Source organism: Ovis aries, chromosome X (genome assembly GCF_016772045.2).
Source record: "Ovis aries strain OAR_USU_Benz2616 breed Rambouillet chromosome X, ARS-UI_Ramb_v3.0, whole genome shotgun sequence".
In the NCBI taxonomy this organism is placed as follows: Eukaryota; Metazoa; Chordata; class Mammalia; order Artiodactyla; family Bovidae; genus Ovis; species Ovis aries.
This window is the reverse complement of record NC_056080.1, coordinates 15991338-15997530: the sequence shown is the minus strand read 5'-3', so window position 1 is coordinate 15997530 and position 6193 is coordinate 15991338.

Below are 6193 nucleotides of genomic sequence, written 5' to 3'. Positions count from 1 at the left end.
GCCACAACTAATGAATCAATATTGGGTATGTTATTATTAACTAAAGCCTACACTGTATTCACACTTCCTCACTTTTCACCTTTTTTCTCTTCCAGGATCCCATAGTATGTTTACTCATCCTTTCTCCTTGGGCTCCTCTAGAGTGTGATCGTTTCTCAGACTTTGCTTGTTTTTGATCAGCTTGGCAGTTTGGAGGAGGGACTGATCAGGTATTTTGCAGAATGTTCCCCAATTGGGATTTGTTTGATGATTTTCCTCATGATGAAACTGGGCTCATGGATTTGGGGGAGGAAAACCACAGAGATAAGGGGCCATTCTCGTCCTGTCCTATTAAGAGTACATATTATGAACAGAACTTCTCACTGTTGATGTTGACCTTGATCATCTGGCTGAGAGTGTTTGTCAGGCCTCTTTCCTGGACAGTTCCTCTTTTCCACCTTTCTGTATTGTCCTCTTTGGAAGGAAGCACATACTTCTTTGCACAGCACACACTTAAGAAATGGGGAGTAACGCTCTACCTCCTTGGGGGTGTCTACATAACTTGGGATTCTTTTGCACAGATTTGTCTGCCCTCTCCTGTTTCTTTATGTAGTCAATCACTGACAGTAGTATGCTGCTGCTGCTGCTAAGTCGCTTCAGTTGTGTCCGACTCTGTGCGATCCCATGGACGGCAGCCTACCAGGCTCCCCCATCCCTGGGATTCTCCAGGCAAGAGTACTGGAGTGGGTTGCCATTGCCTTCTCCAGACATTAGTATGGACTGAGGGATATTTGTTATCCTTTGGATTATGAGCCAATACTACTTTGTTTTGCTGCTCGAACCATTCCAGACTTGGCCACTGGAAGCTCTCTCAGTTGGCTCCTGTGTCCCTTGGACATACCTCATCATTGTTCTTTTGGGGAGCACATCCTTCTGACACTGCAAGATACTCAAGAGTCAACTCGGGTATTCCCTGTCCCAGTCCTAGAATCGGTCCTTTTTCCAAGGAGCCCTGGTTCCTCTCAGTACAGAATGCTGTTAGAAATGAATAATCTTTAAAGTGTCATAATGGTATGGTACTTTTAAAAAGTTTATCTTTTAGATATACATGTGTGTGAAAGTTGCTCAGTTGTGTGCAACTCTTTGCGACCCCATGGACTATATAGACCATGGAATTCTCCAGGCCAGAATACTGGAGTGGGTAACCTTCCCTTCTCCAGGGGATGTTCCCAACCCAGGGTTCAAACCCAGGTCTCCCACATTGCAGGTGGATTCTTTACCAGCTGAGCCACAAAACGACCTATTCGATTTGCTTCAAAAGAACATGGAAATGGGAGATGTGAATGGGAGTGTGGATGAAACAGGATAGGTCGTGAGCTGATAAACACTGGAGCTGGGTGGTGTCCCTTCAATACTCCTATGTTCACATGCACTTGAAATGTACCTTAATACAGCTGTTTTTTTTTTTTTTTTTTAACAAAGGAGTAAACTTGACAGGGTTAATATTTGCTCATTGAATCAGGTATTTAATAGGAGCTATCAACAGCGAGCACAACTTTGACTTTCTATATTTATATTTTTAAATGCTAATTCCTAAGCATGAAATAGGTGGCTCCTAAATAGCAGAGAAAAATATAAGCTGGGCTCGATAAAAATGGCACCTCCAGCAACTGGTTTGCAGACATAAAAGTTGTCAGTAGGACATGGGGCAGCTTTGTTACACTTGTTTTTAAGTGTTTACAGCTCATAGTTACGTCTTTAAATCCTAAACATGCACACACACACACACTTGGTTTGTGTCTATGACAAATTGTTCAGTATATTCATAAAGAGTAGGGATTTTTTTTTTCAATTCTATGAGGCCAAAATCTCTGGGCCTGTCTTTGCCTGGAGAGTCCTCTGGATCAGCCATCTCCCACTACCATTCAAAACGTATCTGAGCTGCTCTATGGTGATAGCAGGGAGCCACACTGCATTAATGAAGTACAAGCATCAATAAAAATTGTTTTATAGTAACCTGGGAGATGTACTGGAAAGAGCCATGATTTTTAAGAATATTTGCTTCTGTGTTCTTCCTTTTTTTATTTAACCAACATCCAAGTACCTAGTATGTGGAAACAGTATGCTAAATCCTGGGAATACAATAATAAATAAGTGGATAAGCCCCGGAAGTGCTTACAGGAAAGAAATTTAGCATTTTTGAAGTGGCATCTGGCAGCAAAACTCAGGAAATAACAGATTGGGGGGCCCAGACAAGAGAGAGTTGGGAAAGGCAGGATGCGGGGGACCAGATGACCTCAGGGATACAGGGGGCTATGGGCAATGAGGAGCTGAGGCCAACAGTGGCAGTCACTGTTCAGTGCCCGGATGCAGCAGTGGGCGAGGTGCTGTTCACAGCGCAGGGACTGGAGAGGCGCACATCCGCAAGGGAAAATGGGAGACGATTCTGGTGTGATGAGATGCCTGTGGACTTGCAGATGGAGACATTTGTAGACAGGAACATACCCAGGCCTCGAACTCCAGGACAAAGTTTAGCAAAGAAGCTGTGACTAGAAAGGTAGGGGTGCTTATTTTTCTTGTTAGCATTTGAAAAGTATTTCATTAAGATCTAAATTTTACGCTCCAGCTCGTTGCCTGTACTAACTTTGTTACCTGTATTTCAGAGTCTTCTGTGCAGCTTAGTGTATGCTCATTCTGTGAAAGCTCCATGGATTCTTGTTAACAGTGAATCTGCTTTCTAAATCTAATGCCTATCAATAATGCCTTTTTAGTTATACCAGTACCTCCCCTTTAATTTTGTCTTTTAATTTTATTTCAGTCAAAGACTGAAAGACACAATAAAGTCTTTTTTTTTTTCCTATTGCAGTTCCATTAATATGGTCTTTCTGGGTTTGCTTTTCACTTTTGATTCTGTGTAATTGCTTCTACACAGGTTCACAATCTGTCATCCCTGTACTGGAACCGCTTACAAACATAAGGACTCCTGATGCATTGATTGCTTTTTGCCTGTAATTCTACCTTGCAGGGAGGCCTACTTTTTGTTTATTTGCAGATCAGTTTCTGTCCAGCCCTTTATTTTTTAGTGTCTAAAGCAAAGGACACCATAGGTAAAAGCACGTAATTGTTAAGATCCATCCTTGAATCTTTTTACTATGGGTGTGCGTTTACTCTATTTATACATAATATTAAATTAAGTTGGTTTCCTGACACATGCTATGGTTTTTTCTTAAGGTTTTGCTGTTTCTGCCTCCCACTGAATGGCACTGTGTTACTTCCTTTTATCTTCCACAGTGATGTAAACATGATATGGCCTGTGTTTTTGTAATTAAACAATTTTTATAAAAGTCATACACTATAGACAAATCAGAAAGCAAAGATAAGCAAAATGAAAAGAAACATATTCAGAATCCTACTTACCCATAGATGCCCCCCGTAAACATGTTTGTATTTCTCTTCCCAAATGTCTTCCAAGAGGATAAGCACATCTGTACACACACACACCGGAATCTTCTAGAGATGTCATGCTTCTCATGGCTACTTCACCTTTGCCTCCTTTTGTTCACTCATCAATTACCCAAATACATGTTTTTTTTGGGGGGGGGGTTTCCCTGGTGGCTCAGTGGTAAAGAATCTGCCTGCAATGCAGGAGACGTAGGTTTGATCCCTGGGTCAGGAAGATCCCCTGGAGGAGGGCGTGGCAACCCACTCCAGTTCTCTTGCCTGGAGAATCCCATGAACAGAGGAGCCTGGTGGATTGCAGTCTCTAGAGTTGCACAGTCAGACATGACAGAAGTGACTCAGCAGCAGCAGTATTTTCTAATGCTGTCCTCCCAGACAGGCAGGAAGCAGTCTAAGGTCAGGGATCTCACCTATTTTGTTTATTCTTAAATGCCAAGCTGCCTGCCAATCATTTAGTGCCTTTCTGGGGGCACTTTCTCCTAACTCCAGTTTTAAAAACACATTAAAACACACACACAAACTTTCCCAACATTTGCTCCTAGCAGGGCTCTTCTCAGCTCAGGTTCCATGTACTGTGCTGTATCTGTGACCCATAGCAGGCATGCACCATAGCTCCGTGGATAGCATAGTCTCCTCAGCTTCTTTCCCAATGGTTTGCTGGGTGGGGGGTTAGAATTGATATCACTGAAGGAAAAAGCAACAGGTAGAGCTTGGCCAAGCCATGAATGACCATACTTCATGGGGAGCAGGGTATATTGACAAAATTAAACCCTGAGGGGCTTTTGCTTATGTTTATAAGTGTTCTGAGGCTGATCCAGGGAATGGGGAGGGCCCCAGGGTAGGGGGTTTTCCTGGTGGCTCAGATGGTAAAGAATCTGCCTGCAATGCTGGAGACCCCGGTTCGATCCCTGGGTCGAGGAGGGCATGGCAACCCACTCCCGTATTCTTGGCTGGAGAATTCCATGGACAGAGGAGCCTGGCAGGCTACAGTCCATAGGGTCACAGAGAGTCGGACACGGCTAAGTGACTAAAACACACACACACACACACACACACACACACACACACACACACACACACCAGGGTAGGGAGGACACACAAACCTTGGCGGACAGTTTGCTTCCTCTCTTTCACAATGTGACATTTCCCATTTTTTCCAGCAGCTTGATGGAATTGAACCTTTTGAATTGAACCATTTTCTTTTCCCCTTAAGTCTTAAAGTTCTCCCCTCAGTGCTGACAGCACCCCTAAAGCCAGAGAAGGTGGCCCCATAACACCTGAGTTGCCTCTAAGCACACCAGGGGGAGTGGGCAAGCTTGTCCTGAGGACGTCCTCATTGTGGAGAGCTGCTTTCAGGGTTCAAGTTCACCAAGCTGTTGGACAAAACAGGGAAAACATCAGGAATCCTCAACCTAGGAGGGCTTATAAATATAAGCAAGTCCCAGCATCACACTGTAAATACCGCCCCAGAAACTTAAAACTACTTCATTTACTCAGCCAACTGTGACTACAGTTCCTTATGTAGTTTGCAAATGAAGCGCTTTCCCTCTCATAATCACTGTTCCTAGTCGTGATGTTTAATTTCTGATATTATTACAGAAGGGCATGGCCTTTTCATGCTTAGAGAGGATCTGTATCATCAGGCCACCCAAAATGGCTGTTGTGTTGCTCTCTGTACATCCCCTGCTTGGACGGTGCCTGCTGCATCTGATCTTTAGGTCAAACATCTCCACCTGATAGCTTATCAAAGGGGAGGTGAGGGACATGCCCCTCAGCTGGTTTCCATGGTAACTGATGAGCCAACCTGATGTCAGTTTCGGCTGTAACCCAGACCCTCCCTCTCTCTGGAGGAGCGTCGCGTAGCCTGCTGCCATGTTCTGCCCACTGTCTGTTGCTGCGCATGCAGGTGGTTGTTCCAGGACCTTGCTTCAGACAGGTACGCTCCCCCAGCCGTTAAACCATGTCTCTGTCGCTGACTCCGGGCCATTTCTTTGGTCTTGAAGCTGGGCAAGTGCAGGCCTTGTAGGCCTGTGGAGTGCAGCCCAATTGGCAGAGCCGCCACGAGACCAGGCAAATGCCCATGAGCACCGAGATGTTGGGAAATAAGGACGGGGGAATGGAAAGTTGCCAGGCGTCACCTAGCTTGGGGCCTGAAAATTTCAGGGGTGATTCTGAAAGTTACGGGGTGTCACCTAGCTTGTGGGGCCTGAAAGTTCCAGATGGTAAAGAATCTGCCTGCGATCTGCCTGATAGTTGCAGGGGAAATCTTGGGGTGGCCGTTCAGTAGCATGTGGGGCCCTGGGGTGGCTGTCCTTGATGAATGAGAGGCCAAGAGGGTACTGAGGACTCATAGACACCCCAAGGCCACAGCAGAGATATTGGCATCATTATGGTGGGAAAATAAAGTGGCTGCAGCTGTGGGCTGGCAGGTGCACACAGCTTTATATTGAGAAAGGCCGTGGAGACTGAGCTAATAGCTGAGGTGAAGGTCAACTTGAATGCTGATTCTTGTTCCTCTGAAAGTGAAGCACATGCATGTAAGTGATATGTATTATTGTATATTACTGTTATTTGCTTATACTGATTTGGCTTTTTAGAAACTGAAAAAAAAAAAATCCCTGAAAGTGTCCAAGATGGGATTCTTTTGACTTTCTAAAACTGGTTTTTCCATATGCCCTCAGAGGAAGTTAGCTTTCTAGAAGGAATCGGTGTTTCTCTTCCTGTGACTTTGCAATATATGTGATCTACCTGGGCT